Below are 27,968 nucleotides of genomic sequence, written 5' to 3' on the forward strand. Positions count from 1 at the left end.
TGAAGTTTTGTGTCATGGTATCCAAAGTTGCATTTAGTACCGAGGTATCACTGACTATGCGTTTAGCCCTGATAAATTGGCTATAAGGTAGTGACCGCACCATCATCCGAGGATGAGCACTATCAAACCTCAGAATGGTATTGCGGTCAGTGGGTTTAGTATAAACCTCAGTGCTCAATGCATTGCCAGTATACCGTACATTACTGGCAATGCATTGAGCACTGAGGTTTATACTAAACCCACTGACCGCAATACCATTCTGAGGTTTGATAGTGCTCATCCTCGGATGATGGTGCGGTCACTACCTTATAGCCAATTTATCAGGGCTAAACGCATAGTCAGTGATACCTCGGTACTAAATGCAACTTTGGATACCATGACACAAAACTTCAGACAAAGACGGTACCTAGCTTCTATATTGCAGCAACAACTTAAACGCATTAACCAAAAAGAAAGAAGTGAATTGTTTCAAGGTACTCAACGGAAGCATTCTCAGCGAATACCTTTTGTTTCTACTTGTTGTGAAGCAAGCCCACATGTCAATAAGATACTAAATAAACACTGGTCAATTCTCAAAACTGAACACAAAAATATCCCTGAATTCTGCAGTAGACCGCTCATTTCTTATAAGAGAGCCCGCAATATAAAAGACAAATTAGTCAAAAACGATATAGGCTCACAAAAAAGTACACGCCAATTACTTCTGGCCCCGAAAAATAACGGCAGCTACCCGTGCCTTCACTGTGTAAATTGCAAATACATGGTGAGGGGACGGGTATTTACTCATCCACGAACTGGGATCTCTTACCCTCTTAAATTTTATTTGACTTGTGACTCGTGTTTTGTGATTTATGTTTTATGGTGCCCCTGTAAATTATTATATGTGGGTGAAACCACATGTGACTTTAAATCCTGGTTTAATCAACAATGGTTTTCCATACGGAAAAAACGCAAGGACCTGCCTGTCTCACACCACTTCGCGGATATGGATCATGTTGAAGGAGATCTTAAGTTTATGATCCTTGATCATGTCCCGTTACCGCGGACTGGGGGTGACCGCATAAGGATGCTCAAAAAACGTGAGTCCGAATGGATTTTTAAGTTACAAATAGAGTTGAGCGAACACCTGGATGTTCGGGTTCGAGAAGTTCGGCCGAACATCCCGGAAATGTTCGGGTTCGGGATCCGAACCCGATCCGAACTTCGTCCCGAACCCGAACCCCATTGAAGTCAATGGGGACCCGAACTTTTCGGCACTAAAAAGGCTGTAAAACAGCCCAGGAAAGAGCTAGAGGGCTGCAAAAGGCAGCAACATGTAGGTAAATCCCCTGCAAACAAATGTGGATAGGGAAATGAATTAAAATAAAAATTAAATAAATAAAAATTAACCAAAATCAATTGGAGAGAGGTTCCATAGCAGAGAATCTGGCTTCCCGTCACCCACCACTGGAACAGTCCATTCTCAGATATTTAGGCCCCGGCACCCAGGCAGAGGAGAGAGGTCCCGTAACAGAGAATCTGTCTTTATGTCAGCAGAGAATTAGTCTGCATGTCATAGCAGAGAATGAGGCTTCACGTCAGCCACCACTGCAACAGTCCATTGGCATATATTTAGGCCCAGCACACACACAGGCAGAGGAGAGAGGTCCCGTAACAGACAATCTGGCTTCATGTCAGCAGAGAATCAGTCTGCATGTCATAGCAGAGAATCAGGCTTCACGTCAGCCACCACTGCAACAGTCCATTGGCATATATTTAGGCCCAGCACACACACAGGCAGAGGAGAGAGGTCCCGTAACAGAGAATCTGGCTTCATGTCAGCAGAGAATCAGTCTGCATGTCATAGCAGAGAATGAGGCTTCACGTCACCCACCACTGCAACAGTCCATTGGCATATATTTAGGCCTAGCACACAGGCAGAGCAGAGAGGTCCCGTAACAGACAATCTGGCTTCATGTCAGCAGAGAATCAGTCTGCATGTCATAGCAGAGAATGAGGCTTCACGTCAGCCACCACTGCAACAGTCCATTGTCATAAATTTAGGCCCAGCACCCAGGCAGAGGAGGGAGGTCCCGTAACAGAGAATCTGTCTTCATGTCAGCAGAGAATCAGTCTGCATGTCATAGCAGAGAATGAGGCTTCACGTCACCCACCACTGCAACAGTCCATTGGCATATATTTAGGCCTAGCACACAGGCAGAGCAGAGAGGTCCCGTAACAGACAATCTGGCTTCATGTCAGCAGAGAATCAGTCTGCATGTCATAGCAGAGAATCAGGCTTCACGTCAGCCACCACTGCAACAGTCCATTGGCATATATTTAGGCCTAGCACACAGGCAGAGCAGAGAGGTCCCGTAACAGACAATCTGGCTTCATGTCAGCAGAGAATCAGTCTGCATGTCATAGCAGAGAATGAGGCTTCACGTCAGCCACCACTGCAACAGTCCATTGGCATATATTTAGGCCTAGCACACAGGCAGAGCAGAGAGGTCCCGTAACAGAGAATCTGTCTTCATGTCAGCAGAGAATCAGTCTGCATGTCATAGCAGAGAATGAGGCTTCACGTCAGCCACCACTGCAACAGTCCATTGGCATATATTTAGGCCTAGCACACAGGCAGAGGAGAGGTTCATTCAACTTTGGGTAGCCTCGCAATATAATGGTAAAATGAAAATAAAAATAGGATTGAATGAGGAAGTGCCCTGGAGTCCAATAATATATGGTTATGGGGAGGTAGTTAATGTCTAATCTGGACAAGGGACGGACAGGTCCTGTGGGATCCATGCCTGGTTCATTTTTATGAACGTCAGCTTGTCCACATTGGCTGTAGACAGGCGGCTGCGTTTGTCTGTAATGACGCCCCCTGCCGTGCTGAATACACGTTCAGACAAAACGCTGGCTGCCGGGCAGGCCAGCACCTCCAAGGCATAAAAGGCTAGCTCTGGCCACGTGGACAATTTAGAGACCCAGAAGTTGAATGGGGCCGAACCATCAGTCAGTACGTGGAGGGGTGTGCACACGTACTGTTCCACCATGTTAGTGAAATGTTGCCTCCTGCTAACACGTTGCGTATCAGGTGGTGGTGCAGTTAGCTGTGGCGTGTTGACAAAAGTTTTCCACATCTCTGCCATGCTAACCCTGCCCTCAGAGGAGCTGGCCGTGACACAGCTGCCTTGGCGACCTCTTGCTCCTCCTCTGCCTTGGCCTTGGGCTTCCACTTGTTCCCCTGTGACATTTGGGAATGCTCTCAGTAGCGCGTCTACCAACGTGCGCTTGTACTCGCGCATCTTCCTATCACGCTCCAGTGCAGGAAGTAAGGTGGGCACATTGTCTTTGTAGCGTGGATCCAGCAGGGTGGCAACCCAGTAGTCCGCACAGGTTAAAATGTGGGCAACTCTGCTGTCGTTGCGCAGGCACTGCAGCATGTAGTCGCTCATGTGTGCCAGGCTGCCCAGGGGTAAGGACAAGCTGTCCTCTGTGGGAGGCGTATCGTCATCGTCCTGCCTTTCCCCCCAGCCACGCACCAGTGATGGACCCGAGCTGCGTTGGGTGCCACCCCGCTGTGACCATGCTTCATCCTCATCCTCCTCCACCTCCTCCTCATCCTCGTCCTCCTCGTCCTCCAGTAGTGGGCCCTGGCTGGCCACATTTGTACCTGGCCTCTGCTGTTGCCAAAAACCTCCCTCTGAGTCACTTCGAAGAGACTGGCCTGAAAGTGCTAAAAATGACCCCTCTTCCTCCTCCTCCTCCTCCTCCTCCTGGGCCACCTCCTCTTCCATCATCGCCCTAAGTGTTTTCTCAAGGAGACATAGAAGTGGTATTGTAACGCTGATAACGGTGTCATCGCCACTGGCCATGTTGGTGGAGTACTCGAAACAGCGCAACAGGGCACACAGGTCTCGCATGGAGGCCCAGTCATTGGTGGTGAAGTGGTGCTGTTCTGTAGTGCGACTGACCCGTGCGTGCTGCAGCTGAAACTCCACTATGGCCTGCTGCTGCTCGCACAGTCTGTCCAGCATGTGCAAGGTGGAGTTCCACCTGGTGGGCACGTCGCATATGAGGCGGTGAGCGGGAAGGCCGAAGTTACGCTGTAGCGCAGACAGGCGAGCAGCAGCAGGATGTGAACGCCGGAAGCGCGAACAGACGGCCCGCACTTTATGCAGCAGCTCTGACATGTCGGGGTAGTTGTGAATGAACTTCTGCACCACCAAATTCAGCACATGCGCCAAGCAAGGGATGTGCGTCAAATTGGCTAGTCCCAGAGCTGCAACGAGATTTCGCCCATTATCACACACCACCAGGCCGGGCTTGAGGCTCACCGGCAGCAACCACTCGTCGGTCTGTTGTTCTATACCCCGCCACAACTCCTGTGCGGTGTGGGGCCTGTCCCCCAAACATATGAGTTTCAGAATGGCCTGCTGACGTTTACCCCGGGCTGTGCTGAAGTTGGTGGTGAAGGTGTGTGGCTGACTGGATGAGCAGGTGGAAGAAGAGGAGGAGGAAGCCGAGAAGGAGGAGGTGGCAACAGGAGGCAAAGAATGTTGCCCTGCGATCCTTGGCGGCGGAAGGACGTGCGCCAAACAGCTCTCCGCCTGGGGCCCAGCTGCCACTACATTTACCCAGTGTGCAGTTAGGGAGATATAGCGTCCCTGGCCGTGCCTACTGGTCCACGTATCTGTGGTTAGGTGGACCTTGCCACAGATGGCGTTGCGCAGTGCACACTTGATTTTATCGGATACTTGGTTGTGCAGGGAAGGCACGGCTCTCTTGGAGAAGTAGTGCCGGCTGGGAACAACATACTGTGGGACAGCAAGCGACATGAGCTGTTTGAAGCTGTCTGTGTCCACCAGCCTAAATGACAGCATTTCATAGGCCAGTAGTTTAGAAATGCTGGCATTCAGGGCCAGGGATCGAGGGTGGCTAGGTGGGAATTTACGCTTTCTATCAAAAGTTTGTGAGATGGAGAGCTGAACGCTGGCGTGTGACATGGTTGAGATGCTTGGTGACGGAGGTGGTGGTGGTGGTGTTGGTGGTACATCCCCTGTTTGCTGGGCGGCAGGTGCCAACGTTCCTCCAGAGGCGGAGGAAGAGGCCGAGGCGGCAGCAGCAGAATAGGCCGAGGCGGCAGCAGCAGAAGAGGTAGCAGGGGGAGCCTGAGTGACTTCCTTGGTTTTAAGGTGTTTACTCCACTGCAGTTCATGCTTTGCATGCAGGTGCCTGGTCATGCAGGTTGTGCTCAGGTTCAGAACGTTAATGCCTCGCTTCAGGCTCTGATGGCACAGCGTGCAAACCACTCGGGTCTTGTCGTCAGCACATTGTTTGAAGAAGTGCCATGCCAGGGAACTCCTTGAAGCTGCCTTTGGGGTGCTCGGTCCCAGATGGCGGCGGTCAGTAGCAGGCGGAGTCTCTTGGCGGCGGGTGTTCTGCTTTTGCCCACTGCTCCCTCTTTTGCTACGCTGTTGGCTCGGTCTCACCACTGCCTCTTCCTCCGAACTGTGAAAGTCAGTGGCACGACCTTCATTCCATGTGGGGTCTAGGACCTCATCGTCCCCTGCATCGTCTTCCACCCAGTCTTGATCCCTGACCTCCTGTTCAGTCTGCACACTGCAGAAAGACGCAGCAGTTGGCACCTGTGTTTCGTCATCATCAGAGACATGCTGAGGTGGTATTCCCATGTCCTCATCATCAGGAAACATAAGTGGTTGTGCGTCAGTGCATTCTATGTCTTTCACCGCTGGGGAAGGGCTAGGTGGATGCCCTTGGGAAACCCTGCCAGCGGAGTCTTCAAACAGCATAAGAGACTGCTGCATAACTTGAGGCTGAGACAGTTTCCCTGGTATGCATGGGGGTGATGTGACAGACTGATGGGGTTGGTTTTCAGGCGCCATCTGTGCGCTTTCTGCAGAAGACTGGGTGGGAGATAATGTGAACGTGCTGGATCCACTGTCGGCCACCCAATTGACTAATGCCTGTACCTGCTCAGGCCTTACCATCCTTAGAACGGCATTGGGCCCCACCATATATCGCTGTAAATTCTGGCGGCTACTGGGACCTGAGGTAGTTGGTACACTAGGACGTGTGGATGTGGCAGAACGGCCACGTCCTCTCCCAGCACCAGAGGGTCCACTAACACCACCACGACCATGTCCACGTCCGCGTCCCTTACTAGATGTTTTTCTCATTGTTATGGTTCACCACAACAACAAATATATTATTTGGCCCAATGTATTGTATTCAAATTCAGCGGGATATAAATTTGAGGCCTAGTATTTAGGCGCTGGGTGACAGGTATGGGTTTAGTGACAGAATTAGATTTGGAAATGCACAGTAGCGGGTGTGTGAAGTTATTCTGAATGACCCTATGTGCACCTTGAATATTATATACCCTTTTAGGGATAGATTTCAAATAGCTCTGATATAGCAGAAACCACTAAATTATGAAATTGCTAAATTGGGAATTGTATTTCAACCCAGAACAAGAAATGTGCTTGAACGGACACTAAATAACTCGCCCAGCTACAGCACTAGGGACAGATTTAGCGGGATATAAATTTGAGGCCTAGTATTTAGGCGCTGGGTGACAGGTATGGGTTTAGTGCCAGAATTAGACTTGGAAATACACAGTAGCGGGTGTGTGTGAAGTTATTCTGAATGACCCAATGTGCACCTTGAATATTATATACCCTTTTAGGGATAGATTTCAAATAGCTCTGATATAGCAGAAACCACTAAATTATGAAATTGCTAAATTGGGAATTGTATTTCAACCCAGAACAAGAAATGTGCTTGAACGGACACTAAATAACTCGCCCAGCTACAGCACTAAGGACAGATTTAGCGGGATATAAATTTGAGGCCTAGTATTTAGGCGCTGGGTGACAGGTATGGGTTTAGTGCCAGAATTAGACTTGGAAATACACAGTAGCGGGTGTGTGTGAAGTTATTCTGAATGACCCAATGTGCACCTTGAATATTATATACCCTTTTAGGGATAAATTTCAAATAGCTCTGATATAGCAGAAACCACTAAATTATGAAATTGCTAAATTGGGAATTGTATTTCAACCCAGAACAAGAAATGTGCTTGAACGGACACTAAATAACTCGCCCAGCTACAGCACTAGGGACAGATTTAGCTGGATATAAATTTGAGGCCTAGTATTTAGGCGCTGGGTGACAGGTATGGGTTTAGTGCCAGAATTAGACTTGGAAATACACAGTAGCGGGTGTGTGTGAAGTTATTCTGAATGACCCAATGTGCACCTTGAATATTATATACCCTTTTAGGGATAGATTTCAAATAGCTCTGATATAGCAGAAACCACAAAATTATGAAATTGCTAAATTGGGAATTGTATTTCAACCCAGAACAAGAAATGTGCTTGAACGGACACTAAATAACTCGCCCAGCTACAGCACTAGGGACAGATTTAGCGGGATATAAATTTGAGGCCTAGTATTTAGGCGCTGGGTGACAGGTATGGGTTTAGTGCCAGAATTAGACTTGGAAATACACAGTAGCGGGTGTGTGTGAAGTTATTCTGAATGACCCAATGTGCACCTTGAATATTATATACCCTTTTAGGGATAGATTTCAAATAGCTCTGATATAGCAGAAACCACTAAATTATGAAATTGCTAAATTGGGAATTGTATTTCAACCCAGAACAAGAAATGTGCTTGAACGGACACTAAATAACTCGCCCAGCTACAGCACTAGGGACAGATTTAGCTGGATATAAATTTGAGGCCTAGTATTTAGGCGCTGGGTGACAGGTATGGGTTTAGTGCCAGAATTAGACTTGGAAATACACAGTAGCGGGTGTGTGTGAAGTTATTCTGAATGACCCAATGTGCACCTTGAATATTATATACCCTTTTAGGGATAGATTTCAAATAGCTCTGATATAGCAGAAACCACTAAATTATGAAATTGCTAAATTGGGAATTGTATTTCAACCCAGAACAAGAAATGTGCTTGAACGGACACTAAATAACTCGCCCAGCTACAGCACTAGGGACAGATTTAGCGGGATATAAATTTGAGGCCTAGTATTTAGGCGCTGGGTGACAGGTATGGGTTTAGTGCCAGAATTAGACTTGGAAATACACAGTAGCGGGTGTGTGTGAAGTTATTCTGAATGACCCAATGTGCACCTTGAATATTATATACCCTTTTAGGGATAGATTTCAAATAGCTCTGATATAGCAGAAACCACTAAATTATGAAATTGCTAAATTGGGAATTGTATTTCAACCCAGAACAAGAAATGTGCTTGAACGGACACTAAATAACTCGCCCAGCTACAGCACTAAGGACAGATTTAGCGGGATATAAATTTGAGGCCTAGTATTTAGGCGCTGGGTGACAGGTATGGGTTTAGTGCCAGAATTAGACTTGGAAATACACAGTAGCGGGTGTGTGTGAAGTTATTCTGAATGACCCAATGTGCACCTTGAATATTATATACCCTTTTAGGGATAGATTTCAAATAGCTCTGATATAGCAGAAACCACTAAATTATGAAATTGCTAAATTGGGAATTGTATTTCAACCCAGAACAAGAAATGTGCTTGAACGGACACTAAATAACTCGCCCAGCTACAGCACTAGGGACAGATTTAGCTGGATATAAATTTGAGGCCTAGTATTTAGGCGCTGGGTGACAGGTATGGGTTTAGTGCCAGAATTAGACTTGGAAATACACAGTAGCGGGTGTGTGTGAAGTTATTCTGAATGACCCAATGTGCACCTTGAATATTATATACCCTTTTAGGGATAGATTTCAAATAGCTCTGATATAGCAGAAACCACTAAATTATGAAATTGCTAAATTGGGAATTGTATTTCAACCCAGAACAAGAAATGTGCTTGAACGGACACTAAATAACTCGCCCAGCTACAGCACTAGGGACAGATTTAGCTGGATATAAATTTGAGGCCTAGTATTTAGGCGCTGGGTGACAGGTATGGGTTTAGTGCCAGAATTAGACTTGGAAATACACAGTAGCGGGTGTGTGTGAAGTTATTCTGAATGACCCAATGTGCACCTTGAATATTATATACCCTTTTAGGGATAGATTTCAAATAGCTCTGATATAGCAGAAACCACTAAATTATGAAATTGCTAAATTGGGAATTGTATTTCAACCCAGAACAAGAAATGTGCTTGAACGGACACTAAATAACTCGCCCAGCTACAGCACTAAGGACAGATTTAGCGGGATATAAATTTGAGGCCTAGTATTTAGGCGCTGGGTGACAGGTATGGGTTTAGTGCCAGAATTAGACTTGGAAATACACAGTAGCGGGTGTGTGTGAAGTTATTCTGAATGACCCAATGTGCACCTTGAATATTATATACCCTTTTAGGGATAGATTTCAAATAGCTCTGATATAGCAGAAACCACTAAATTATGAAATTGCTAAATTGGGAATTGTATTTCAACCCAGAACAAGAAATGTGCTTGAACGGACACTAAATAACTCGCCCAGCTACAGCACTAGGGACAGATTTAGCTGGATATAAATTTGAGGCCTAGTATTTAGGCGCTGGGTGACAGGTATGGGTTTAGTGCCAGAATTAGACTTGGAAATACACAGTAGCGGGTGTGTGTGAAGTTATTCTGAATGACCCAATGTGCACCTTGAATATTATATACCCTTTTAGGGATAGATTTCAAATAGCTCTGATATAGCAGAAACCACTAAATTATGAAATTGCTAAATTGGGAATTGTATTTCAACCCAGAACAAGAAATGTGCTTGAACGGACACTAAATAACTCGCCCAGCTACAGCACTAGGGACAGATTTAGCTGGATATAAATTTGAGGCCTAGTATTTAGGCGCTGGGTGACAGGTATGGGTTTAGTGCCAGAATTAGACTTGGAAATACACAGTAGCGGGTGTGTGTGAAGTTATTCTGAATGACCCAATGTGCACCTTGAATATTATATACCCTTTTAGGGATAGATTTCAAATAGCTCTGATATAGCAGAAACCACTAAATTATGAAATTGCTAAATTGGGAATTGTATTTCAACCCAGAACAAGAAATGTGCTTGAACGGACACTAAATAACTCGCCCAGCTACAGCACTAGGGACAGATTTAGCGGGATATAAATTTGAGGCCTAGTATTTAGGCGCTGGGTGACAGGTATGGGTTTAGTGCCAGAATTAGACTTGGAAATACACAGTAGCGGGTGTGTGTGAAGTTATTCTGAATGACCCAATGTGCACCTTGAATATTATATACCCTTTTAGGGATAGATTTCAAATAGCTCTGATATAGCAGAAACCACTAAATTATGAAATTGCTAAATTGGGAATTGTATTTCAACCCAGAACAAGAAATGTGCTTGAACGGACACTAAATAACTCGCCCAGCTACAGCACTAAGGACAGATTTAGCGGGATATAAATTTGAGGCCTAGTATTTAGGCGCTGGGTGACAGGTATGGGTTTAGTGCCAGAATTAGACTTGGAAATACACAGTAGCGGATGTGTGTGAAGTTATTCTGAATGACCCAATGTGCACCTTGAATATTATATACCCTTTTAGGGATAGATTTCAAATAGCTCTGATATAGCAGAAACCACTAAATTATGAAATTGCTAAATTGGGAATTGTATTTCAACCCAGAACAAGAAATGTGCTTGAACGGACACTAAATAACTCGCCCAGCTACAGCACTAGGGACAGATTTAGCTGGATATAAATTTGAGGCCTAGTATTTAGGCGCTGGGTGACAGGTATGGGTTTAGTGCCAGAATTAGACTTGGAAATACACAGTAGCGGGTGTGTGTGAAGTTATTCTGAATGACCCAATGTGCACCTTGAATATTATATACCCTTTTAGGGATAGATTTCAAATAGCTCTGATATAGCAGAAACCACTAAATTATGAAATTGCTAAATTGGGAATTGTATTTCAACCCAGAACAAGAAATGTGCTTGAACGGACACTAAATAACTCGCCCAGCTACAGCACTAAGGACAGATTTAGCGGGATATAAATTTGAGGCCTAGTATTTAGGCGCTGGGTGACCGGTATGGATTTAGTGACAGAATTAGACTGGGATATGGCCAAAAAATAAACAGACTATTGCTGGTTAAATGCACTTGGTGTGACAGCTTCACCCTGATGTAGGCTTTAGCCAAAAAACAACCACACCATTGAGGGTTAAATGCACTTGGTGACAGGCGCAGCTTGCCCCTGATTTAGTATATGGCCAAAAAATGAACAGACTATTGCTGGTTAAATGCACTTGGTGTGACAGCTTCACCCTGATGTAGGCTTTAGCCAAAAAACAACCACACCATTGAGGGTTAAATGCACTTGGTGACAGGCGCAGCTTGCCCCTGATTTTGTATATGGCCAAAAAATGAACAGACTATTGCTGGTTAAATGCACTTGGTGTGACAGCTTCACCCTGATGTAGGCTTTAGCCAAAAAACAACCACACCATTGAGGGTTAAATGCACTTGGTCGCAGCTTGTGCTGGCGCACCACAAGACACAAAATGGCCGCCGATCACCCCAGAAAAATGTGACTGACAAACGGTCTGGGCAGCCTAAAAACAGTGAGCAATTGAGGATCAGCAGCTCAATGATCCACAGCTGCAGATCGATCAGTTAATCAAGTCCTTTGGAGGAGTTAATCTGCCTAATCTCGCCCTACTGTCGCAGCCGCAACCTCTCCCTACGCTAATCAGAGCAGAGTGACGGGCGGCGCTATGTGACTCCAGCTTAAATAGAGGCTGGGTCACATGGTGCTCTGGCCAATCACAGCCATGCCAATAGTAGGCATGGCTGTGATGGCCTCTTGGGGCAAGTAGTATGACGCTTGTTGATTGGCTGCTTTGCAGCCTTTCAAAAAGCGCCAAGAAAGCGTCACAAAAGCGCCAAGAAAGCGACGAACACCGAACCCGAACCCGGACTTTTACGAAAATGTCCGGGTTCGGGTCCGTGTCACGGACACCCCAAAATTCGGTACGAACCCGAACTATACAGTTCGAGTTCGCTCATCCCTAGTTACAAACCATTCGACCGATGGGTTTAAATGTAGAATACAGGCCATGGCTTTTCATATGATTTCCCCCAATTTCTTTTCCTGCCAGTGTATGTGTTGAAAAAATTGTTGTTTTTAATGAATATATTTGGATAATATATTTCTTTTACTGTTTCACTTTCAGGACCTGCTGTTGGAAGGGCTTTGCTCAACGGGAGGCGAGATGCTTATTCTGGTCATGTACGGCCTATCCCTGGATTACTGCGGATCATATCATATACATTTATTGCTGCTACAAGCGCATCTGTATAATTACTGTGGAGGATTTCCACCCGATAAGGGGTTAAACTGTGACGAACATAGTGGGAGGGTGATGACTGACGCCGTCCCCTCCCCCCTTTTTTGTTCGCAGATGCCGGTTGACAGTGCATCGTATGATTGCACGTCATCCGACCACATACCCTGGGTGTCTTATCCTCGAATTACTTCATGATTTTCAGATTTTTCTGTTAGGACGCTTGTATGTATACCCATTTCTATGACAGTGAAGTGTTACGTTGCCTATCATGTGACGTTTCGCTGAGTGGTCACGTGAATCACCCACAGTGACGTCACGGCCATGCGCAGCTGCAGTTCCGGGACGCCGGATCCATGCGACGCAACTCGCTACAGTGTATCCTCCCATTATTGAGCACGCTTGATTCCACGCCCGGTCCTGTTAATCTTTTACACTTACAGGTGATAATGATTCACTGTTTATTGTCACTTATGTACTTTTATTGTAATAACAATGAATATGTATATCTGGAGGTTTTGTATATACCGATTACGGATTCACTTTTGGTCATCCTCCAGGCTGGTCACATTTTTTCTTTGATGATATGTACTATATATTTTGTTTTTTGAATGTTTTAATAATTGTCACTTATGCATGATAATTAATCATGACTGCATAAATATCCACAGTCTTCACAATGTTGTATTGCTTGATAATGGTCCCAGCAAGCGGACCGAAACGTCGCATAGGTGAATAAAGGGTCTCACTTTTTTTCACCAAACGGATGTGCTGCGATGTCATTCTTTATTCTACATGATACACCTTGGAAAGGTGCTTTCACCGCTGGCACCCAGACAATCCACTACTAGGAGTGCTGCCTTGAATTTCCATCTTTCTCTCTCTCTCTCTCTATATATATACAGGTCCTTCTCAAAAAATTAGCATATTGTGATAAAGTTCATTATTTTCTGTAATGTACTGATAAACATTAGACTTTCATATATTTTAGATTCATTACACACCAACTGAAGTAGTTCAAGCCTTTTATTGTTTTAATATTGATGATTTTGGCATACAGCTCATGAAAACCCAAAATTCCTATCTCAAAAAATTAGCATATCATGAAAAGGTTCTCTAAACGAGCTATTAACCTAATCATCTGAATCAACTAATTAACTCTAAACACCTGCAAAAGATTCCTGAGGCTTTTAAAAACTCCCAGCCTGGTTCATTACTCAAAACCGCAATCATGGGTAAGACTGCCGACCTGACTGCTGTCCAGAAGGCCATCATTGACACCCTCAAGCAAGAGGGTAAGACACAGAAAGAAATTTCTTAACGAATAGGCTGTTCCCAGAGTTCTGTATCAAGGCACCTCAGTGGGAAGTCTGTGGGAAGGAAAAAGTGTGGCAGAAAACGCTGCACAACGAGAAGAGGTGACCGGACCCTGAGGAAGATTGTGGAGAAGGACCGATTCCAGACCTTGGGGGACCTGCGGAAGCAGTGGACTGAGTCTGGAGTAGAAACATCCAGAGCCACCGTGTACAGGCGTGCAGAAAATGGGCTACAGGTGCCGCATTCCCCAGAAACAGCGGCAGAAGCGCCTGACCTGGGCTACAGAGAGGCAGCACTGGACTGTTGCTCAGTGGTCCAAAGTACTTTTTTCGGATGAAAGCAAATTTTGCATGTCATTCGGAAATCAAGGTGCCAGAGTCTGGAGGAAGACTGGGGAGAGGGAAATGCCAAAATGCCTGAAGTCCAGTGTCAAGTACCCACAGTCAGTGATGGTCTGGGGTGCCATGTCAGCTGCTGGTGTTGGTCCACTGTGTTTTATCAAGGGCAGGGTCAATGCAGCTAGCTATCAGGAGATTTTGGAGCACTTCATGCTTCCATCTGCTGAAAAGCTTTATGGAGATGAAGATTTCATTTTTCAGCACGACCTGGCACCTGCTCACAGTGCCAAAACCACTGGTAAATGGTTTACTGACCATGGTATTACTGTGCTCAATTGGCCTGCCAACTCTCCTGACCTGAACCCCATAGAGAATCTGTGGGATATTGGGAAGAGAAAGTTGAGAGACGCAAGACCCAACACTCTGGATGAGCTTAAGGCTGCTATCGAAGCATCCTGGGCCTCCATAACACCTCAGCAGTGCCACAGGCTGATTGCCTCCATGCCACGCCGCATTGAAGCAGTCATTTCTGCAAAAGGATTCCCCACCAAGTATTGAGTGCATAACTGAACATAATTATTTGAAGGTTGACTTTTTTTGTATTAAAAACACTTTTCTTTTATTGGTCGGATGAAATATGCTAATTTTTTGAGATAGGAAATTTGGGTTTTCATGAGCTGTATGCCAAAATCATCAATATTAAAACAATAAAAGGCTTGAACTACTTCAGTTGGTGTGTAATGAATCTAAAATATATGAAAGTCTAATGTTTATCAGTACATTACAGAAAATAATAAACTTTATCACAATATGCTAATTTTTTGAGAAGGACCTGTATATATATATAGTTAAGGCTGCGTGCAGCCTGTAATTGGGGGAGGGGCCAGGTCCCCGTTCTTAAACCCTCGCAACCAGCTCACCTCACCGCGCCCGCCTACTCGCTCTTCCGGTAACTCCCGTCACTTCCGGTAAGCGTCGCCCCAGGTAAGTATCGCCGCACGCCTCCCGCCGCGCACCTCGTGTCTCCGGTCCGTCCGCCCGCTGGTCCGCTCCCCTCCACCGCATTCCGGCACGTCAGGTGTGCTCCTGCACCGCAAGCTTCCTCCACCGCCGTCCGGGCCTCGTCTCCTGTCAGACGCGTCCGTCCTCTCGCGAGAGGTCGGGCGCATGCGCAGCCGGGTCCCGATCTCAGCGGCCGTCTGCCGCTCTGTGCGCTGGCCGCTGGGAGGGGGGGGAGCAGAGGGGGAGTTCCGATCGCTGCCTCCGTCCCTCACCCACAGCCGCCCACGCCTCCCACGCTCCGGTCACTGTGGCTGGCGGCAGGAGCCATGTCCCTGCCACTTCCCCAGTCTGGGTCACAGGGTCACTCCTGGCGCCCACCCACCGTCCCCAGCTGTCCACGTCCGGCCTCACCAGGCACAACCCCTGCATTGTGCTGGCATCCTGCACACTGTGCCGCCGGTGCCCCCAGAGGCCAGGTCCCCCCACCCGTGGGATGCAGGTCTGCATTCCTTCACGTCCCACAGCCCCATCCAGTTCGCCCGTTCCTGGCTCCTGTGTTCAACCACCATGCCACCTGCACCTGCCAGGTCAGTACGTGACACAGGCTCCTCCACGCCCTCCCAGGTCCGGACCCGTGGCCCCCCAGGCCCTCCCATGCCCCTGCCAGCCACGCACCATCCTGTTGTCCTATGGCCTTCCAGCCTGGCCTCTCGGGGCCCCGGCCCTTGCCGCTCCCAATTCTCACATTTGTGTTCCTTTCCCAGGTGCCAGTAGCGTTCGTGGTCCCCGCCGTGTCTTGTCTCGACTTCCTGACGTCAGGTTTAGGTTCTGCAGAAGGTCGCTGCCGGCCACTCGCGGGATTTCTCTAGCTTGAGGCTTTTCAGGTAGGTAATGCTGGGCCGCACCCCGCAGTTCCTCTTACCAGCATCCTGTGTTGCCGCCCCCGAGGCATTCAGGGGATGTTTCTCTCCTACTTAACCTGGGACGTTCAGGTGTCCTCCCTGTCCAGGTACCCTGAAGCGTTCAGGTGTCTTTTCTGTCCATCTTAGCCGGAGGCGTTCTGGTGTCTTCTCTGTCTAGGTACCCTGAAGCGTTCAGGTATCTTCTCTGTCCATCAGCCGGAGGCATTCTGGTGTCTTCTCTGTCCAGGTACCCTGAAGCGTTCAGGTGTCTTCTCTGTCCATCTTAGCCGGAGGCGTTCTGGTGTCTTCTCTGTCTAGGTACCCTGAAGCGTTCAGGTGTCTTCTCTATCCATCAGCTGGAGGCATTCTGGTGTCTTCTCTGTCCAGGTACCCTGAAGCGTTCAGGTGTCTTCTCTGTCCATCTTAGCCTGTGGCGTTCTGGTGTCTCCTCTGTCCAGGTACCCTGAAGCATTCAGGCGTCTTCTCTGTCCATCTCGGCCTGAGACGTTCAGGCGTCTTCTCCATCCAGGTACCCTGAAGCGTTCAGGTGTCTTCTCTGTCCATCTTAGCCTGAGGCGTTCAGGTGTCTTCTTGGTCCAGGAACCCTGAAGTGTTCAGGTGTCTTCTCTGTCCATCTCGGCCTGAGACGTTCAGGCGTCTTCTCCATCCAGGTACCCTGAAGCGTTCAGGTGTCTTCTCTGTCCATCTTAGCCTGAGACGTTCAGGTATCTTCTCTCTCCAGGTACCCTGAAGCGTTCAGATGTCTCCTCTGTCCTCTGTTGCCCGTAGCACCAGGGTCTCGTTCCTGGTTTCTTCAGCCCACTGCGCGCAGCCCCCATTACTGTCATTAAACCGGTACGTCAGGTGTCTTCCAGTTCCTACGTATCTTGCGGCACCCAGGCAACCCTGCTCGCGTCCCTAACCTGAAACGTTCAGGTCACTCCTCGCCACCCACCCTGGAACATCCAGGCCTCCTTCTCACCGCAGTCTTCGACTCCGCCTCCTGGCTCTCCAGATACCCCTCAGTTCTTGGTTCCATGTTTCATCCTCATCTCTCTGTTTCCATTATTAGCCGGCACAGCGGTGTGTCCGTCCGCATCTGCATTGGTTTTCAGGTCCAGCTCTGCAATTTTCTCACGTCGCTCCTAACTTTTCCAGTCCTCAGGGCCAGCCGGGTCGTTCCCGTCGATCTTCAGACGGTAAGGCAAGGGTGTGTTGAATCCACGCTCTCAGGTACGTCCTCAAATACGTTCGCCCACGGCCTCAGTAGTCACGGTACACAGTCCCCATGACCTCTCCAGCTGCCATATTGTTGTCTCTAATTCCAGGTCTCGCATAAGGTCTCTGCTATCTTCTGAGCCATGTCTCAGGTATCAGATGTTGACGACGCGTTGTCCCTCCCGGGTACTTTGGTCTCTGGCCAAGGCGGCCCAGAATCCCTCTGAAGATGGACCGTACCAAGGCTGGTTGCGGAGTTGAGCAGGAGGGGCATTAGGCACCCAGCGTCAGCCAGAAAGGCCAAGCTATACAGGCTGTTGATGACCGAACCCGGTCCTCCTGAAAGAGAAGATCCAACCCTATCCATCCAGCAGTCCTTGGTGCAGTTACAGGCCTCCATGGATTCGCTCGTCTCATCCGTTGGCGACATCAGGTCCAGGGTAGTGGACTTGGTGTCCAGGACACCGGCGTCATCCCAGGCGGTGGTCCCTCTCACCGATCCCCCTCTGTATCAGCTTCCGGCTCCAGGTACGACCCCGGCTGCTCCCGTGATGGCTCCTGCACACTTCGTGCCGGACAACATCAGGAAGGACATCTTGGCGGGCAAGGACGTGAATCTCGCGTCCATCCTGATTGCGTCCCACGATGCCGCCGACAATAAGACCTTTGACTGCTGGAAAACCTCGGTGGTCCTTCGGGCCAAAGATGGCTCCTCCCTGCTCTGCCTACCCAGCTCGCAGGGAGGAGCTGGACACGTACCTATACAGGGTTACTGATCTGGGGCACAAGTACGGTGGCACAGCCTTTTATAATTACCACCGCTCCTTTTCAGCCAAGGCTGCCGCCGCGCTGACCCAGTTTCAGTTCTCCGTCAACTGGGCTACCCTGGACATGAAATTGTTCTGCCGGCATTTCGCCGGTCTCCGGGCCCCCGCCTGTTCGACAGTCAGTCGATTTTTCATGCCACAGAGTGGTGTCCTCAAACTGCCACGGCCCAACCAGACAGGGTCATCCCAGGCCCCTCCGGGGTCTACCGCAGCCCCACCTCCACTGATAAGTTGGGCAGACCCATCGTTTACCTTGGCAACAGCCAAGTATGCAACAACTTTAACTTTGGTTCCTGTCTCTTCAGCGGTTGCAGGGCTCTGCACATCTGCTCTATCTGCTTCAGGGCTCACCCCAGGTCCACATGTCCCAAAAAGGCGTCCAAGCGCCTATGACTGGCCGATTGCAACATTGACCTCCTGGCCCTCCTGTTACGGGAACATCCGGTTCCGGGATTCGTGGACTTCCTGATCACGGGCCTCTGCTTTGGCTTTGACACAGGGTTGGTGGCACTCCCCCATTCCAACTGGGAGTGCGACAATCTGCAGTCAGCCAGGTCAGATCCTGCCGCCGTTCAGGAACTCCTGAACTCGGAGGTGGAGAAAGGGTTCCTCCTGGGCCCTTTCAACCAGGTTCCTTTTTCTCGCTGGCGGATCAGCCGCATAGGTAAAGTGTCCAAAAAAGATTCAAATAAAAAACGTTTAATCTACGACCTCTCCGCCCCCCATGATTCCATCATCCCCAGCATCAACTCACTAATTCCTTCCGAAGAATTTGCCATGTCATATGCGTCCATCGACGAAGCCATTGCCCTCATCCTTAGCGCCGGGAAGGGCGCCTGGTTGTCTAAAACTGACATAGCGGACGCCTTCAAACTGCTGCCTATAGCCCCACACCTATGGCAGTTCTATGGTATTCAGTGGGAGGGCAGGTTCTAGTTTGCCAACCGGTTGACGCTCGGCTCTAAAAGCAGCCCGTGGTTATTCGACCAACTGGCGCAGGCTTTACACTGGATCCTGCTCCACCACGGCAGCGCCCCAGCGGTCATCCACTACCTGGACGACTTTCTCCTCATAGAACCTCCGCTATGTCAGCCAGCCAGGCTGCACTCCCTCCTGGAGCTCTTTGCCGCCCTTTGCATCCCAATTTCGCAGGGGAAAACCTCGGGGCCAGTCACTTCCATCACCTTTCTGGGTATTGTCCTGGACTCCGACAGGATGGAGGCCAGGCTTCCAGAGGCAAAGCTGTCCCAAATCCGGGAAGTCGTGGCAGGGGCCATCACCTCGTCCCAGGTGACCAAGGTCGAGCTACAGTCCATCCTGGGTCGGCTGAACTTTGCCTTGAGGGTGATGCCCCAGGGCAGGGCCTTCATTTCCCGCCTGCTCTCGCTCCTTCCTGCAGCCTCCGAACCCAGCAGCATTGTCCACTTGGACAGGGCTGCCATGGCAGACTTGCGCATGTGGGACAGCTTTCTTTCAACCTGGAACGGGGTCAGCCTGTTCGTCCCCTCATGGACCCAGTCATCCGCCAGTGTGTTCTCCGATGCCGCGGCATCCCGGGGTTTTGCTGCCATCTTCGGGTCCCAGTGGCTAGCTGGTCCATGGCCTCCTCAGGTCAGTTCTGACCCACAGTCCCTCAGTTCGTCTCCGTTTCTGGAATGTTATCCCATCGTGGCAGCCGCGTCTGTCTGGGGTCACCTCTGGGCCAATTCCAGTGTCATGTTCATCTCTGACAGTCAGGACCTGGTGGACATCATCTCCAAAGGCCGAGCCAAGTCTGCCAGGGTCATGTCCCTTTTGCGCAAACTGGTCTGGCTGGCCATGATCAATAATTTTCATTTCTCATGTTCCCATATTCCAGGGGCCAGCAAATGCCTTATCCAGATTCAATTTTCAAACCTTCTTTCAGGTATGTCCCGAAGCAGACCAGACCGGGGCCCGGATTCCCGGCTTCAGCAACCTGATGTTGGATTGAGGTCTCTGCTGGCAACCGCCAAGGACCTCATGCACCGGTCCCTCTCTGTCAACACGGCCCGCAATTACAGCACAGGTTGGAACCTCTTTCAAAATTTTTCCAGGGATCATCCTCGACAGGATACAGCCTTCGTGTCTTACATCATGGCTTTTATGGCCCATTGCCATGTCAACCTCAAGCTGGCACCCAGCACCATTCGTTTGTACCTAGCCGGGACACAACATTTCTTGGTACTACAGAATCCAGAGGTTCGCCCGGCGTTCACATCCCAAGCCGTTGAGGCCACACTCAGGGGCAATGAGAAAAGCAGCAAGGACTCAAATCCTTCCCGTCGGCCGGTCTCCGGCGAACTTTTCAGGCAGCTGTCTGCATCCCTAGATGGCAACCCTTTTGGCCCTTCCGTTAGTCTGGTCATCAAGGCCGCAATGTATCTAAGCTTCTACGGCTTCCTACGTCCAGGAGAATTCTCAGTTTCTTCCCAGAAGACGATCTTTCTGAAGAAAAAGCAGCTGTCCTGGAACCAGGATCATCTGGTGTTAAGCCTTCCTTCCACCAAGACGTCCCAAACTGGTCCTCCCATACAGATCCGCTTCTTCAAGTCCGAAAACGCCTGGTGTCCGGTGGTGGTGCTCCGACCTCTCCTTGATTCCATGCCATCTCCAGATCCAGAGTCTCCTTTGCTTCCATGCCAAGGGAAACCCCTATCCACGCCACAGTTCGTCTCACACATCAGATCCCTGGTCGCAGGGTTGGGGGTGGACCCCAAAACTATATCGGGACATTCCTTCCGCATCGGAGCTGCCTCTGCAGCTTCCAAGCACAGGACGCCTCCGCACGTCATTCGTCACATGGGTAGGTGGAGATCTGCCTGTTTTTCCCGGTACATCCCGGATCCGCTGACTGAAACCCGCCAGGTATTCTGTTCCTTGGTTTTGTAAACCTGTTCCAACATGCATTAAACAGCACCTTTCCTACCCAGTGTCTTTTGGCCCTCTTTTAGGCAGGCCCACGTCTCGTGGCTCCAGGCACACACCAGCCACTGTTAGGGCCCCCTCCTGTCACCTTACTGACCGTGGCCACGGCCACAAATAGTTAAGGCTGCGTGCAGCCTGTAATTGTGGGAGGGGCCAGGTCCCCCTTCTTAAACCCTTGCAACCAGCTCACCTCACCGCGCCCGCCTACTCGCTCTTCCCCCCCTTTCCCACCCCTTTCCTTCTACTCTCCCTAGGGTTGGCCCTCTTTTAGGCAGGCCCACGTCCCGTGGCTCCAGGCACACACCAGCCACTGTTAGGGCCCCCTCCTGTCACCTTACTGACCGTGGCCGCGGCCACAAATATATATATATATATATATATATATGATTTGCAATTGTCTAGATTTAAATTTCTCTTAGACAGATAGTGATACCTCACAAAACAATTATTAACCACCTCCCGTCCGTCCGGGAGGTGGTTCTCTAACTCTGAATGGATGTTTCTGAACGTCCATTTAGAGATCGCAGCTGTACGCTAATCGTGCAGCTGCAGATCGGGTTGCCCGCTGTCAGTGACCCTTAGAGAAAACAGGAACAGTTCCCAGGTGTCCCTGCCTTCTAGATCACTGTATACAGGGTGTATTTCCCCTGTAACTGGGGCTACTATGTCAGCCCCAGTTGCAGGAGAAATCAATAGTAAAAAAAGTGAAGTTAAATGTCACCCAGAGGTCTAGTATGACCTTATGGGGGACGCAAAGTGTAAAATAAAAAAAATAAAAATAAAGTGTTAAAATTCAAAAATTTAAAAAAAGGTTTTACATGTAAAAAAATTATTATTCCCCAAGTAAGAAATTAGAAAAAAAATTGAAAACTAGAAAGATTTTTTCTAAATAGACATATTTGGTATTGCATCCTCCGTGACGGTCGGCTTTAGAAATATATCACATGATTTACCCAGTCCGATAAACACAATAAAAAATAAAAACTGTTTTAAATAAAGCCATTTTTGTCACCTTACATCACAAAAAGTGCAACACCAAGTGATCAAAAAGGTGTATGTCCCACAAAATGGTACCAATAAAACCCTCACCTCATACCGCAAAAAATTAGCCTCTACATAAGAAAATCCTTAAAAAATAAAAAGTAAAAAAAATCTCTCAGAATATGGACACATTAAAACATTTTTTTGTTTAAAAAATATTATTGCGTAAAACTTAAATAAAAAGGAAAAAGTATACATATTAGGTATCGCCACGTCTTTAATGATCTGCTCTTTAAAAATTTCACATGACCTAACCCCTCAGATAAACACTGTAAAAAAAATAAATAAATAAATAAAAACTGTGCTAAAGCAACCTATTTTTTGGTCACCTTGCCCAATTAAAGTGTTATAATGAATGATCAAAAAATCATATGTACCCAAAAATAGTACCAATAAAACTGGCACTTTATCCACTAGTTTCCAAAATGGGGTAATTTTTTGGGAGTTTATACTGTAAGGGTGCATCACGGGGACTTCAAATTGGACATGGCATCTAAAAACCAGTTCAGCATAATCTGCCTTCCAAAAACCATGTGGCGCTCCTTTTCTTCTGCGCCCTGCCGTGTACCCTCACATCAGTTTATGACCGCATGTGGTGTGTTTCTGTAAACCGCAGAATAAATATTGAGTTTTGTTTGGCAGTTAACTCTCGACGTGTTAAAGAAAAAAATGGATAAAAATGGAAAATCTGCCAAAAGAGTGAAATTTAAAAATTTTATCTCCATTTTCCTATAAATCTTGTGGAACGCCTAAAGGGTTAAATAAAGTTTGTAAAATCAGTTTTAAGTAACTTGAGGGGTGTAGTTTCTACAATGGGGTCATTTATGGGGGTATCCACTATGTAAGCCCCACAAAGTGACTTCAGATCTGAACTGGTCCTTAAAAAGTGGGTTTTGGCAATTTTCTTAAAAATTTTAAGAATTGCTTCTAAAATTCTAAGCCTTCTAACGTCCTTAAAAAATAAAATTATATTTTCAAAAAATTTCCAACATAAAGTAGACACATGGGGAATGTTAAGTAATAATTATTTTATGAGGTATCACTTTCTGTTTTAAAAGCAGAGAAATTGAAATTTTAAAAATTGCTAATTTTTTAAAAAAATTGGTAAATTTGGGCTTCTTTCATAAATAAAGGTGAAATATATTGACTCAAATTTATGACTATCATGAAGTACAATGTGTCACGAGAAAACATTCTCTGAATGGCTTTAATAAGTAAAAGCGTTCAAAAGCTTTTACTACATAAAGTGAAATATGTCAGATTTGCAAAATTAGGCCTGGTCAGGAAAGGGGCAAATGGCCCGGATGTGAAGTGGTTAACATTCATCATACAGTATGTCTATTTTATGTCAGCATAATTTTGTAAGTATTGTTTTATTGGAAAAGGAAGGCTTTTACATTTTAGAATAATTTATTTATTTATTTCAAGAACATTTTCAAAATAAACTTTTTTTTTTGTACCAACTCAGCAATGAAGTCACTTTGTGGGGCTTACATATTAGAAACCACCTATAATTGACTACATATTAGAAACTACACTGCACAAATGATTCAAAACTGATTTTGAAAACATTATTAACCCTTTAGGTGTTCCACAGGAATTACTGTAAAATGGAGGTGAAATTTAAAAAATTTGCATAAACATCCTATATGTTGTCATAAACTGCTGTATGTACACACCACATGACTCAGGATGAAGGACTGCAATATTGTGCAATATTGTTTTTGAAGGGCAGATTTTGTGTGAATGATTTTTGAGTGTATAGTGAGTGCTTTGACCCAAGTGTTTCATAGAATTTAGAAACACTGGAAGCGTTCGTAAGGGAAGGAGTAGTAGCTGGATTTTCTAAGATGGAATTTGCTGAAATTGATTTTAACTACCATAACTTTTTTTTGTTGACTGAGCTGTAGTTTTTATTGGTGTCATTTTTGGGGTACAAACTTTTTGATCACTTTAAAAAATAATTTTGATCACTATTTGTTGGGAGTTGAGGTTGGCAAAAATAGCAATTCAGTCAGTGTTTTTTTTATTTTTATGGGGGTTTTCCTAGTGATATATATCATATGATAACTTTAATTTGCAGGGGGCACTGGGGGCACTGCAGTGGGCACCGAGGGAGCTGCAGGGGGCACAGACGGAGCTGCAGAGGTGCAAAGAGTTTTCCTGAATATAGACTCTGATCTCCACCGTCACAAACTGTGGAGGTCAGAGCCTGAAACTGCAATTTTTAACATAACTGTTCTATGATTAGTTACTCTGTACAGAATAACCAATCAGAGCAATCACTGACAAGGGACCACTATGATTGGTCCCTTGCCAGCTGCACCAGTGTCTCCACTGCCTGTTTATTTGACATGGCCTCTGAATTCTGATTTTGCCTCTGGCGTGACCTCCTGGTATTTGACTTTACTTTTGTATTCTGATCCAGTCCTGGTTTTTCCTGTGTGTGTTTGACGGCTTGCTGTCTGACTACTCTTTACCAATTTTGTTTTTTCCCTTTTACTTAGTCAAGTCAGGAACTGTCGCCAAGTTGTAGGCCACCAATTTGGACGAATTGCGCAAGTGGCTAGGAACAGTGGCGCAAATGGAGTACAGGGCTGCACTGTCCCATACCTTTCATGACTTTAGTATAAGTGGGGGTTTCCCAGCTAGAAATCTTCTCCATGAGGCATACCTTTTTAACCTTATTAATACACTCTGGAACTGGAGGGTGATACCTAAAGCCAATGGAGGGGAATAGTTTTTTTTTGCAGCTGCTAGTTGGAGGGTAACTGGATTGTTCTTTGTGATAATTTGCAGAGGGTTTAGTGAGGAGAACGTTCTCTGCTGACAATCGAAATGTAAGAATACCAATTTGTCACAGTGAAGACTCTATCCTTTGCCAGAAATGGTTTAGAGCTATATATTACCACCAGATGTTGGACAGAGAGCCCATTTGAGCACCACAAAATAATCAGAGGGCTGAGTTAGTTTAAAGTGGTATGAGAGTTCCAGAATTTTGTATCGGTGTTATATCAGTTTCAGGCGTTTTCCTGCAACAAAACACACTTGGAAAATGCATGCAAGGAAGCATAGTATAGAGTTCACCTTGCTTCCTTATATCTCACCATTAGGGATAAGTGAATCCAAACTGCAAAATTCGGGTTCGTACTGAACTCTGCGAATTCTGGTGCCTGGACCCGAACCCGTACTTTTTAACTGAAGTCCAGGTTAGGGTTCAGTGTTTGGGACATTTTATTATTTTCCATTATAACATGGTTATAATGGAAAATAGCAAAAGGATTTGGCGGCTCACTCACTGTTTACCTATGGAGTAGGTGCTCTACCACACAGCACTCCCTGTTGCTGATAAAATACAGTTAAAGAAAATAGGATTTGGCGTCACTCAGTATCGGGCAACAACTAGACAACAACATAGATCTGAAAATATTATTTTATACTCGCAACATGTTGCATAAAGATCACAATAAAATTACAATAAAATTATATAACCATATAAAAACATATAGCACATAATACCCTCTAAAAGCGCTAATTAATCTGTCTGGCTTTAATGTACGGTTTCCCTGATAGCCACCAGGGTAAAGCCAAGGGAAGAGTTGCGTTGTAAAAAAGTCACAATATGTTTTTTGTCTTGATACAATATTGTTTAGGAGTTTAAATGTACTTTACCACTCCTATGGATTGGATTTCCTGTAGGATGCAGTCGCTCTGTGAGCTGCGTAGGAATATGAATCCGGTCTCTTTAGATTAAAACACCCGGCTGTTTGACGATGAACTTTGTTACTTTGGCCTTCCAGGACCTGCTTGTGGCGTCCCACGTGGTGCTACTGGATAGGTCACGTGACTTTCGCTTCCAGGCGGGGTTTTCAAATCTGTTCAGTATCCGATCATGGATGTTAAATTCTTCCTTTTCTTGTCCCTCACTGTCTGCAAACCAACCAACTTTTTTACAACGCAACTCTTCCCTTGGCTTTACCCTGGTGGCTATCAGGGAAACCGTACATTAAAGCCAGACAGATTAATTAGCGCTTTTAGAGGGTATTATGTGCTATATGTTTTTATATGGTTATATAATTTTATTGTAATTTTATTGTGATCTTTATGCAACATGTTGCGAGTATAAAATAATATTTTCAGATCTATGTTGTTGTCTAGTTGTTGCCCGATACTGAGTGACGCCAAATCCTATTTTCTATAATGGAAAATAATAGCATTCTTAAGACAGAATGCAAAAGAGTATGGCAATTTAGGGGTAAAAAAAAAATACTCACCTCATTCACTTGATCGAGCTGCCACAATGTCTTCTATCTTCTTTCAGCAGAACCTGCAAAAGGACCTGCAATGACCTACAGTGATTTTTATCTCAGGTCCTTTGGCAGGTTCTGCTGAATGAAGATAGAAGGCCCTGCGATGACGTCACCGTGCTTACCATGTGGTGAGCGTGGTGACGTCATCGCAGGTCCTTTTGTAGGTCCTGCTGAAAGAAGATAAAATACACTGTGGCAGGGTGATCAAGTGGATGAATTGCCATATTCTTTTGCATTCTGTCTTAAGAATGCTATTAGTTTCTGCTATAACCATGTTAAAACGCTAAATAATAAAGTGACAATTGGGTCCCCTTTGATTCAGCGCACCAGAACTTACTCGGGTTGACTCAGCTCTACTCAACATTCACTACAGCTTTGAACGTGAAAGTACCATCATTTTATAGACAATCATTATGGTTATCTCAGGGGCATCGCTAGGTTAAAACATTCCGGGTCTGGGGCCCCGGATGTTTTGTCCCATGCCCCGAATGTCCTGCCTGCCAGATAGATACAACTGTATTGCCGTACACAGAACAGCAATACAATTGAATCTAATACACTGGGAAGAGCTGAATGACCTGTGGTGACATCACAGGTCATGTGATCAGCAAAACAGGCTGTGATAGGATGACCTGGATGATGTCAACATCATGTGACCAGTGCAGGATTGGACCAGAGTGAAGAGGAGAAGGACCCTTATGGTGATGTCTGAACATGAGAAAAGGTAAGTGAACTGAGAGTTGTTGTTATTTAACTGGGATGTATGTTAGGGCTGAAGGGAGGGATGCTATTGACATGGAACTGTGTGCTTGAGGTGGCTGGGGGAGTGAGTGATGTTATTTACATGGGACTGTATGTTGAAAGTGGATGGTGGGGGGAATGATGTTTATGTACATGGGACTTAATGTTTAGGCTACGTTCACACTTGCGTTTGGGGATCCGCTTGTGAGATCCGTTTCAAGGGTCTCACAAGCAGCCCCAAATGCATCAGTTTAACCCCAATGCATTTTAAATGGATGCAGATCCATTCAGAATGCATTCGTTCGGCTCCGCACGGCCCTTCATTCCGTTTTGGAGGCGGACCCCAAAATGCTGCAAGCATTTTTGTGTCCGCTTGGCCTTGCGGAGCCAAACGGATCTGTCCTGACTTACAATGTAAGTCAATAGGGATGGATCCCTTTGCATTGATACAAAATGGTGCTATTGTAAACAGATCCATCCCCCATTGACTTTCAATGTAAGTCAGGACGGATCCGTATTGGGACTTAGAAATTCTAATATAATACAAACGAATCGGTCCTGAACGGATGTATTCATTTGTATTATCGGTGCGGATCCGTCCTGTACAAGATCCACATGAACGTAAGTGTGAAAGTAGCCTTAGGGGGTGTTGTTTACATGGGATTGTGCGTTGGAGGCAGCTGGGGACGAGGTGATGTTATTTACATGGGACTGTATGGTGAAGGGAGGATTATAACTGCAGGGGGCACTGCAGATCCATTATAGGCAGTCTTATTACTACTGGGGGCTCTATAGGAGGGTCTTATAGATCCACCTTATTTCTACTAAGCACACTATGGGGGCCTTATTACTACTGAGGGGTCTGTAGGGAACTTTATTACCACTGGGGGAACAATAGGGGGCCTTATTTCTACTGGCAACCAGCCCGCCTCCAGGGTGAAATTCTCGTCCCTCCTTTGACCTGCGTGTCATCTCGGTGCAGCGGCTCCTTCGCTGCACGTTTCCACGCCCCCTCT

Source organism: Bufo gargarizans, chromosome 7 (assembly GCF_014858855.1).
Source record: "Bufo gargarizans isolate SCDJY-AF-19 chromosome 7, ASM1485885v1, whole genome shotgun sequence".
NCBI lineage: Eukaryota > Metazoa > Chordata > Amphibia > Anura > Bufonidae > Bufo > Bufo gargarizans.